This window comes from Thamnophis elegans, chromosome 4 (assembly GCF_009769535.1).
Source record: "Thamnophis elegans isolate rThaEle1 chromosome 4, rThaEle1.pri, whole genome shotgun sequence".
Taxonomy (NCBI): domain Eukaryota; kingdom Metazoa; phylum Chordata; class Lepidosauria; order Squamata; family Colubridae; genus Thamnophis; species Thamnophis elegans.
Genome location: NC_045544.1, coordinates 138,397,944 through 138,408,216, shown reverse-complemented (window position 1 = coordinate 138,408,216; position 10,273 = coordinate 138,397,944). Strand labels below are relative to the sequence as shown.

Sequence of the window (10,273 nt, the reverse complement as noted above, 5' to 3'; positions counted from 1 at the left end):
CCGGGATCATGTGATCCCCTTTTGCGACCTTCTGACAAGCAAAGTCCAGGCGGAAGCCAGGTTCACTTAACAACTGTGTTACCCACTTAACAATAGTGTTACTCACTTAGCAATTGTGTTACTCACTTAACAATTGTGCTACTCACTTAACAATTGTGCTACTCACTTAACAATTGTGTTACCCACTTAGCAATTGTGTTACTCTTAGCAATTGTGTTACTCACTTAACAATTGTGTTACTCACTTAACAATTGTGTTACTCACTTAACAATTGTGTTACTCACTGGTTGACTTAACTAAACCTAAAACAGGTTAAAAAAAACGTTCTTAAAAATTGGCTTGCTTAGCAACAGAAATTTGGGGGGCTCCGCTGTGGTCGTAGGTCGAGGACTCCGTGTGAAATATGATATTTATTTCCTTCCCTTGCAAAGGCAAGGATTTAACACCCCCATAAACTTATTTACAACAGGGGAAAAAGAAAAATAGGAATCCACCCATTTGAGTCACATTTCCTTCTTTCTGCCTGGCCGGATCTGGCTTCTCCCTTTGGCCTCTTTGCACAGCTGTCACACACCCTCGCGCAACAACACAACACATCCAGTGGACGGCTGGTCGTAAGTAAAGTAGTTAAGTCTCCCACCTGGCCTTTCCTAACAGCTGCAATCCATTCCGGGAATCCAGGCCGGAGTTTGCCTCCCGCCCAACAACCACTGTCCGCCTTTGGACGGTTGGCCCTGTATTTATTTAATGGCTGATTAGCAGCCTTGATTATTATTATTATTATTATTTTGCAAAGCGTTGCTGTCGTCGGGGGTCTTGCACGCGCTCGGTGTGCTCCTGGACACCCCCCCCCCACTTCTCTCCAGCCCTCAGGTGAGTGTGCAAGGCGTGAGTGTGTAAAATTCCGACTTTTTCCCTCTCTCTCTTTTTGCAAAAGGCACTTTTCTCTCCTGTACACGTGTGCGGCGGGACGCCCCCTCCTCTAAATGCCCCCCCGGTGGGATTCAGCCGGTTGAAGCACTTCGGGAGACTCGGTTGTTCACCTTCTGAGCAGTTCGGTGAACTGGTTTGTTGGAAGGAATCATTAGGGCAGAGAGCTGGTTTGTGAAACGGTTTGAATCCCAGCCCTGCACGCTTCTTTCCAGCCTTGGGCTCCCCGCCGTGCGAACTGTTGAGTGTGTCAGGGCCGTGCAAAATTCTTCCTTCCCACCCTGCTCCCCCTCTTCCCTCTCCCCAAAAGGCACTTTTCTCTCCCTCCGCCCAGAATGTGTTGGGGCGCCCCCTCCTTTAAATGCCCGGAGGGGGGGGAGTTGTTGGGGGGGGGGGTGTTGCACCCTTTGCAAAGCACCAAAATCCTTCCCGCCTCTTGCTTTTTTCTCTATTTGCCTTTAAACTTTTTATTTGAAGAAGCAAGTGAAAGTAAGAAAGCTTTGCCTTTTCCTTGGCTTCCTTTCGGGACACTCCCCTCCAGAAAGGCCGGAATAAAAGTCGGTTTTTATTTGCTCGGTTTTGTTTTTCCAAAGTCAAATTTCCTTGTAGGAAAGCGAGTCTCTCTCTCTCTCTCTCTCTCTCTCCCTCTCTCCCTCTCTCTCTGTGTGTATCTTCCCCCCCTCTCTTTTTCTCTTTCTCTCCCTCTCTGCCTCTGTGTGTATCTTTCCCTCCCTCTCTCTCTCTCTCTCTCTGCCTTTCTCTCTGCCTCCCTCTCTTTTTCTCTTTTTCTCTCTTTCTGTCTCTCTCTCTCTGTGTGTGTATCTTCCCCCCCCCTCTCTTTTTCTCTCTTTCTCTCCCTCTCTGCCTCTGTGTGTATCTTTCCCTCCCTCTCTCTCTCTCTCTCTCTGCCTTTCTCTCTGCCTCCCTCTCTTTTTCTCTTTTTCTCTCTTTCTGTCTCTCTGTGTATCCTTCCCCCCTCTCTTTTTCTGTCTCTACTTCTACCTCTCTCTCTTTTTCTGTCTCTCTGCCCTCTCTCATTCTGTCTCTCTCGGCCTCTGCCTCTCTCTCTGCCTCCCTCTCTTTTTCTCTCTTTCTCTCTGTCTATTTCTGTGTATTTCCCCCCTCTCTCTTTCTGTCTCTCTCTCTCTACCTCTCTCTTTCTGTTTCTCTCAGCCTCTGCCTCTCTCTCTCTGTCTGTCTCTGTGTGTGTTTCCTTCCCTCCCTCTCTCTCTGCCTCTGCTTCTCTTTCTGTCTCTCTCTCTTTCTCTTTCTCTCTGTATCTTTCCCTCTTTCTCTCTTTCTGTGTTCCTCTCTCTCTGCCTTTCTCTCTTTCTCTGTGTCTCTTTCTGTCTTTGTCTCTCTCTGTGTCTCTCTCACTCTCTGTTTCTCTGTCTCTCTGTTTCTCTGTCTCTCTCTTTCTCTTTGTCTCTCTCTCTCACACTCTTTCTCTCTCTTTGTCTCTCTGTCTCTCTTTCTCTCTGTCTCTGTCTCTCTCTGTCTTTATGTCTTTCTCTCTCTGTGTGTCTTTCTTTCTCTCTGTCTCTCTCTCTCTGCCTCCCTCTCTTTTTCTCTCTTTCTCTCTGTCTATTTCTGTGTATTTCCCCCCTCTCTCTTTCTGTCTCTCTCTCTCTACCTCTCTCTTTCTGTTTCTCTCAGCCTCTGCCTCTCTCTCTCTGTCTGTCTCTGTGTGTGTTTCCTTCCCTCCCTCTCTCTCTGCCTCTGCTTCTCTTTCTGTCTCTCTCTCTTTCTCTTTCTCTCTGTATCTTTCCCTCTTTCTCTCTTTCTGTGTTCCTCTCTCTCTGCCTTTCTCTCTTTCTCTGTGTCTCTTTCTGTCTTTGTCTCTCTCTGTGTCTCTCTCACTCTCTGTTTCTCTGTCTCTCTCTTTCTCTTTGTCTCTCTCTCTCACACTCTTTCTCTCTCTTTGTCTCTCTGTCTCTCTGTCTCTGTCTCTCTCTGTCTTTATGTCTTTCTCTCTCTGTGTGTCTTTCTTTCTGTCTCTCTCTCTCTCTCTCTCTGCCTCCCTCTCTTTTTCTCTCTTTCTCTCTGTCTCTCTCTGTGTATCTTTCCCCCCTCTCTCTTTCTGTCTCTCTCTCTCTACCTCTCTTTCTCTCTCTCTCTGCCCTCTTTCTGTCTCTCTCAGCCTCTGCCTCTCTTTCTCTCTCTCTCTGCCCTCTCTTTCTGTCTCTCTCAGCCTCTGCCTCTCTTTCTCTCTCTCTCTCTGTGTGTATCTTTCCCTCCCTCCCTCTCTCTCTGCCTCTCTTTCTCAGTGTCTCTTTTCTCGCTGTGTGTATATATTTCACTCCCCCCTCTTTCTCTCTCTCTGCCTCTGCTTCTCTTTCTGTCTCTCTCTCTTTCTCTTTCTCTGTATCTTTCCCTCTCTCTCTCTCTCTCTCTCTCTCTGTTCCTCTCTCTCTGCCTTTCTCTTTCTCTGTGTCTCTTTCTGTCTTTGTCTCTCTCTGTGTCTCTCTCACTCTCTGTTTCTCTGTCTCTCTCTTTCTCTTTGTCTCTCTCACACTCTTTCTCTCTCTCTCTCTTTGTCTGTCTCTCTGTCTCTCTCCCTCCCTGTATGTGTATCACTCTTTCTCTCTGTGTCTCTGTCTCTGCCTCTCTCTGTCTTTCTCTCTTTTTCTCTGTGTGTCTTTCTCTCTTTCTTTCTTTCTTTCTTTTCTCTCTCTCTCTCTCTCTCTCTCTCTCTCTCTCTCTCTCTGTATCTCTCTCTTTCTGTGCCTTTGTAAACCTGTTGCTGCCACTCGACAGAGCGAAAACAGCGAGGAGCTTAGAAGAGCCGATCAAAGTTCAGCTTGTAAAGATTACGCAGCTGATGGGGACAGGCGTCCTTGGTTTACGACCAGGAGGAAGTCCAAGATATCCATGGCTAAGTGAGCACATTTGCGAAGCAAGCTTTGCCCCCTTCGATGACATTTCTTGTCACGGTTATTAAGTGAATCACTGCAGTTGGTCACAAGGTTGTTAAGCGGATCGGGCTTCCCCAGGGATCAGAAGTGGGTTTCACAGAAGCCTACCACCGGTTCCCCCCACACGTACACGCTTCGTGAGTGTGCGTGCCCTTCCGTGTATGTGCTGGGCTTGCACGCGGCTTGCACACGTGTGTGGCTTCAAAAACGTGGCTAAGAAGGGTGGCATAGAGTTGGGGTGGGGGGGGCGGGTGGTCCTCACTACTGGTTGGCCTGAACCGGTCCAAACTGGCTGAATACCCCCTCTGCCATGGATGCTTGTTGGAAGGTTGCAAAAGCGGATCACGCCCCCCCCCCCCCCCCCGGAAATTGCAACGGTCGTAAATACAGGCCAATTGCGAATTCGTGAATTTTGATCACGTGACCGGGCCGGGCAGCCCGACAACTGACCTGTATTTATGACCATCGCAATGTCCCGGGGTCGCGCGATTCCCGACAAAGGTCGTAAAGTGGGGCACAAATCACTGAGCCAAGTGTCTTCCTTAAGAAAGTCCACGGGGAACCGTGGGACTAATTTAACGACTGACGTGGCTCACTTAAACAGCCGTGGCAAGAATAATCGTCCAATGGGAACAAAATTCAGCATCCTCGGTTGTTAAGCGAATCGGGCTTCCCCGGGGACTTTCTTAAGGAAGACACTTGCTAAGAGAGTTGTGCCCTGTTTTACGACCTTTCTTCTCATGGCGAAAGGGAAACTAGCGACCCTGGGACATTGCGATGGTCATAAATACATGCCAGTTGCGTCTGAATTTTGATCCCGGGGCCATGGGGATGCCGAATTTTGTTCCATTTGATGAGTTTTTTTGTCAGGGTTGTTAAGTGAATCACGACAGTCATTAATTTAGACCCACGGTTGTTAAGTGAATCGGGCTTCCCCATAGACTGCTAAGGAAGACACTTGCTCAGTGAGTTGTGCCCCATTTTACGACCTTTCTTGTCACAGTGATTAAGCAATTCACAGTTGTTAAGCAAATCATGGTTGCTAAGTGAGTTGTGCCTCATTTTATGATCGTCCTGGCCACAGTTGTTAAGCAAATCACTGCAGTTGTTAAGTTAGTCACATGGTTATTAAATGAATAGTCCCCATGGACTATTTCAGAATGTCGCAAAATGGGATTACATGATCTCAGGGACACTGCAAGTGAATATAGTGTGTAATTTCAACCAAACTTGGTACACAGATGACTTACTCTCTCGAGACAAATACCGTGGGGATAAGACACTCCTAACACCCCTCGGCGTGTGTGCATGTGTGTCCCCGAATCTGTGTGTTCCAGCATAACTCTGGAGCGCCTGGGCCGCTGAAATGAAAAGGACAGAATTACCATATTTTTCGGAGTATAAGACGCACCGGAATATAAGACGCACCAAGGTTTTGAAGAGGCAAATTAAAAAAAAAAAGTAGGTAGGTAGATAGAGGGATAGAGTGGGAGAAAAAGAGAGAGAAATACAGTAGGTAGGGAGGGAGAGAAAGTAGTTAGGTAGGTAGGCAGGTAGATAAAGGGATAGAGAGAGAGAGAAATGCAGTAGGTAGGGAGGGAGGGAGTGAAAGTGGGTAGGTAGAAGGAAGAGAGAGAGAGAAATACAGTAGGTAGGTAGGGAGAGAGAGTGGGTAAGTAGGTAGATAGGATAGAGAGAGAGAGAAATATAGTAGGGAGGGAGGGAGAGAGGGAGAGAGTGGGTAGGTAGGTAGATAAATAGAGAGAAAGAGAGAGTTAGAGAGATAGAGAAATACAATAGGGAGGGAGGGAGAGTGTGTAGGTAGGTAGAGGGATAGAGAAATAGAAAGAGAGAAATACAGTAGATAGGTAGGGGGAGAGAGAGTAGGTAAGTTGGTAGGTAGAGGGATAGAGAGAGAGAAATATATAGAGAGGGAGAGAAATACAGTAGATAGGTAGGCAGGGAGAGAGTAGGTAGGTTGCTAGATGGATGGAGAGAGAGAAATACAGTAGGGAGAGAGTGTGTAGGTAGGTAAGTAGATGTTTCCAGGTGTATTTATCCATGTGCTGGAGAAGAAATCGCTGACAATCTGCAGCACTTAAGACTTCGTTTCTGCTGGCACAGCACTTGATCAATCTAATTTTCACCAATCAGTTAAAGAACTTTCCAAAAGTGGAAAAAAAAGTTTTTGCACTCTGCAAACCTCCCAAAAACAGCCCGTTTTTCGCAAAAGCGGGCCCTTTTGTTTTATTTTAAAAAGGCTTAAATAGCCTTGGGGGGGCTTGCTGAATGCTCCTGCCCCCCCCCCCAAAACGAGCAAAAAATGGCCCGTTTTTTGCTCATTTCTGTCCTCCCCAGCCCCCAGGATCTCTCTGAAAGCCTCCATAAGGGTATGCACGGCCATTTTGGTGAAAGGGGGGGGGGGGCTTTGGGAGGCAAAAAAATGCTGTATTCGATGTATGACAGATTTTCAGCCTTTTTTTTTTTTTTTTGAGGAAAAAAGGTGCCTCTTATACTCCGAAAAATGCAGTATATCTATAGTGTCACGTCACCGTACTTTTGAGAGTGATAGTGTGCATTTTGGATTCAAGTTCTTTCAAGATACAGCCTGTTGCGCCTTAAAATGGCTTCTACTGTACAGCACAGTGGAGTTGCAATGGCTTCGAGTACTCCACCAGGGGGCTCCCTCTAATACAGGATTGGGATAAATACATACTTGGGCTATGCCAGGTTATCAGCTAGTAAATTATAAAATCAAATGCGTTCAGGACTAGGTGGCGGGGGGGGGGGGGGGGGGGAGGCTGTTGTCATGTAAAGCCAGTGGAGAGAAGGAATAAAAATGCCGGTGCCGGGTTTTGTTCCAGTGAGCATGTTGTTTTCCATAGAGCTATACTTCTGAAAGTGAGCCTTTGGGACTGCAACTCCCAGAATCCCTAGCTTTCCATCCCATGGGAATTCTGGGAATCGCAGTCCAAGCACCAGGAGGTGCCATTTCTTGTGGGTGAGGGGTAGAGGGGGAGAGAAATGTCTGGTCCTTCACCCCTAATCTCCTGGCTGCTTATTGCCCTGGCCTCTTCCTAGCAACCAGGGCTTGTTTGTCCAGGTTGCCATGGTTACTTCCTGGCATAATCATAGTTACCCAGGTATTGGCAAGGAAGCTGGGGTGGGTAGGTGCAAAACCAGGCCTGGACTTTACCTTGGATGGATTCAAGTTTTCCATTTTATATCAGCTTACCTGACTCCCTCCCTCCTTTCTCCATATTTACTCTTCTTTCTTTCTGACCTCCCTCTCTTCCTTTCCTTCTTTCCTTCTCCCTATTTCAAATCCCTCCCTCCCCGTTCCTTTCTTTTTTCATTTCTTCCTTACATTCTTGCCCTTCCTTCCCTTCTTTCTTTCTTTCTTTCTTTCTTTCTTTCTTTCTCTCTCTTCCTCCCTTTTTTCTTTCCTTTTTTCTTTCTCCCTTCCTTTCCTACTTTCTCTCCCTCCCTCCCTTTTCTTTTGTTTCTCTTTCTTTCTTTCTTTCTCTCCCTCCCTCCCTTTTTATTCTTTCTTTCTTTCCTTCTTTCTTTCTTTCTCCCTTCCTTCCATTCCTGCTTTCCCCTTCTTTCTTTCCCTCCCTCCCTTTTCTTTTGTTTCTCTTTCTTTCTCTCCCTACCTCCCTCCCTTTTTATTCTTTCTTTCCTTCTTTCTTCCTTTCTCCCTTCCTTCCATTCCTGCTTTCTTTCTTTCTCTCCCTCCCTCCTTTTTCTTTTCTTTCTTTTTTTGGTTCCTCCATTCTTTCTTTTTTCTTTCATCCTTTTTCTTTTCTTTCTTTTCTTTTTTCTTTCTTTTCTTTTCCTTCTTTTTATATTCTTTCTTTCCTACTTCCTTCCTTCTTTCTTTTCTTTTTCTATATTTTTCCTTCCTTCCTTCCTGTCCTCCTCTTTTCCTTTTCCCTCCCTCCCTCCCTCCCTTTTGTCACCGGCTGCAAAGAGCAAAAGATATTCCAACAATGAGAATTATAAGGTCTCCCCAGTCAAAGACCGGAGGTTTAATATCACAAAACCAATACATTCTGCACCAATGCGGGACAGAAACGAACCATGCAAAATTAATTTGATGGTCCCCATTCTCTGCTGCGCGACTAAAGCTTCTTGATTTTCTGGCTGGCGTGTCTCCTTTGCAAGCCTCTCTTGCTTTTATTCCAAAAATAAAGGTCAACGGCTCCTTTATTCTGACCTCCCTTTCTACTAACTTCCCTTTGAGTTTAAACGCCAAAGGAAGTTGGCTTGCTAAATTCCATCCCTCGGCATCCTGTTTATTTCCAAGAAGGTCTCTGCCTACGCATCCTTTGGGAATAAAAGGGCAATGGCAGGGTGAGAAGGCCTTGAAAGGCTCCCATGAAAAAAGAAGCCATTTTGAGGAGTGGTCATGTTTAGGAGGAGGGATATTTGCTGAGAAAGATGAGCCCCATGGGACGTTGGTGACCAAGCAGGCCACAACACACATTGGTTTATTAAACTAGCTGATAATCCGGTGTAGGCCGGGCATGTATTTATCCCAACCCTGTATTAGGGGGAGCCCCCTTGTGGAGTACTGCGAAGCCGTTACCATGGCAACTCCACTGTGCTGTACAGTAGAAGCCATTTTAGGGCACAAAAGGCTGTATCTTGTCAGAACCTGAATCCAAAATACACACGATCACTGTCAAAAGTACGGTGACTTGACACTACAGATATAATTCAGTCCCTTTTCATTTCAGTGGCTCAGGCGGTTCCAGAGTAAGCTGGAACCCACAAGCGCGCACACACACAAACGGACACACACACATCCGAGGGGTGTTACGGGTATCTTACCTCCACAGTATTTGTTTGCAGAGAGTAAGTCATCTGTGTACCAAGTTTTGGTTGAAAGTGCTCGAGGCGTTCCAGAGTTATGCTGGAACACACAAACACGTACACACACACACACACACACACACACACACACACATATTTATATGCCACCTATCTCAACCACACTGGGCAGCTTACAGTGGTAAAATTGGTGGTAAAATAATGACAGTAATAAGAAGCTGTGAAGAATTCTGCCAGTTTCTCCCTCAAGATGAAACCATCTAACCCTCTAAAGCCTGCACTGCACTCTCATGAGGACTACATCTTTGTGCAATTTTGTTTTCCACGGGCAGAGGGCTTTTTAAGGGAAATAAGCTGGGCACTGAATTCGAAATGGAAGGCTTCCTCCCCTCCATTGTCCCTTGCTACGACAGCTAAGATGAGTTGGGAAGTTAGTCTGTCCTTACTCTTGTAGGTTTTGGCCAGTGTTTCCTAACGTATGCGGCCTAGGGAATTCTGAGATTCAAAGCATGCTGGCTGGGGGATTTTGGGAGTGGAAGTCCTCCCCTCTTAAAGCATGATGGCCGGGGGATTCTGGGAGTGGAAGTCCATCTTAAAGCATGATGGCTGGGGGATTCTGGGAGTGGAAGTCCTCCCCTCTTAAAGCATGATTGCTGGGGGATTCTGGGAGTTGAAGTCCTCCCCTCTTAAAGCATGCTGGCTGGGGAATTCTGGGAGTGGAAGTCCACCCACCTTAAAGCATGCTGGCTGGGGAATTCTGGGAGTGGAAGTCCACCCACCTTAAAGCATTCTGGCTGGGGGATTCTGGGAGTGGAAGTCCTCCCCTCTTAAAGCATGATGGCTGGGGGATTCTGGGAGTGGAAGTCCTCCCCTCTTAAAGCATGATGGCTGGGGGATTCTGGGAGTGGAAGTCCTCCCCTCTTAAAGCATGATGGCTGGGGGATTCTGGGAGTGGAAGTCCTCCCCTCTTAAAGCATGATGGCTGGGGGATTCTGGGAGTGGAAGTCCACCCCTCTTAAAGCATGATGGCTGGGGGATTCTGGGAGTGGAAGTCCACCCCTCTTAAAGCATGATGGCTGGGGGATTCTGGGAGTGGAAGTCCACCCCTCTTAAAGCATGATGGCTGGGGGATTCTGGGAGTGGAAGTCCATCCATCTTGAAGCATTCTGGCTGGGGGATTCTGGCAGTGGAAGTCCTCCCCTCTTAAAGCATTCTGGCTGGGGAATTCTGGGAGTGGAAGTCCACCAATTTTAAAGCATGATGGCTGGGGGATTCTGGGAGTGGAAGACCACCCATCTTAAAGTTGCCAGATTTGTTTTAAATTCTAAATTTTGTAAGTAGCTCAGTCCCCCTGTTTTGGTCCTGTGTGATGGAGGGGTGCACAATTGGTGCTGGGAATCATAGGCTGAGATCCCCTCCCCTCCTTCCGACGGCCAGAATGGAGCCTTTTTCACCCTGGGAACAGAATCGACTGGAAAATATGCTATTTCCTGTCTGCAAAAGGGGCCAAGGACAAGCGATTTGTATTTTCCGATTACTGCTCAGGTGAGGCAGTTGGGCAGAAACCGGCCTTGACCATTTGGAAGAGGCAG

The 10,273-nt window shown here is 47.1% G+C and overlaps 1 protein-coding gene across 1 annotated transcript in view; it reads left to right on the top strand.

Annotated features, from left to right (window-relative positions):
- The first annotated feature begins 575 nt into the window (after nucleotides 1-575).
- RPH3AL (rabphilin 3A like (without C2 domains)) overlaps nucleotides 576-10,273 on the top strand; it is a 39,832-nt gene continuing 30,134 nt past the window's right edge. Inside the window, exon 1 of the mRNA XM_032217083.1 lies at nucleotides 576-873. The gene's annotated coding sequence lies outside the window, so the exon portion shown is untranslated. The remainder of the gene's footprint in view (nucleotides 874-10,273) is intronic.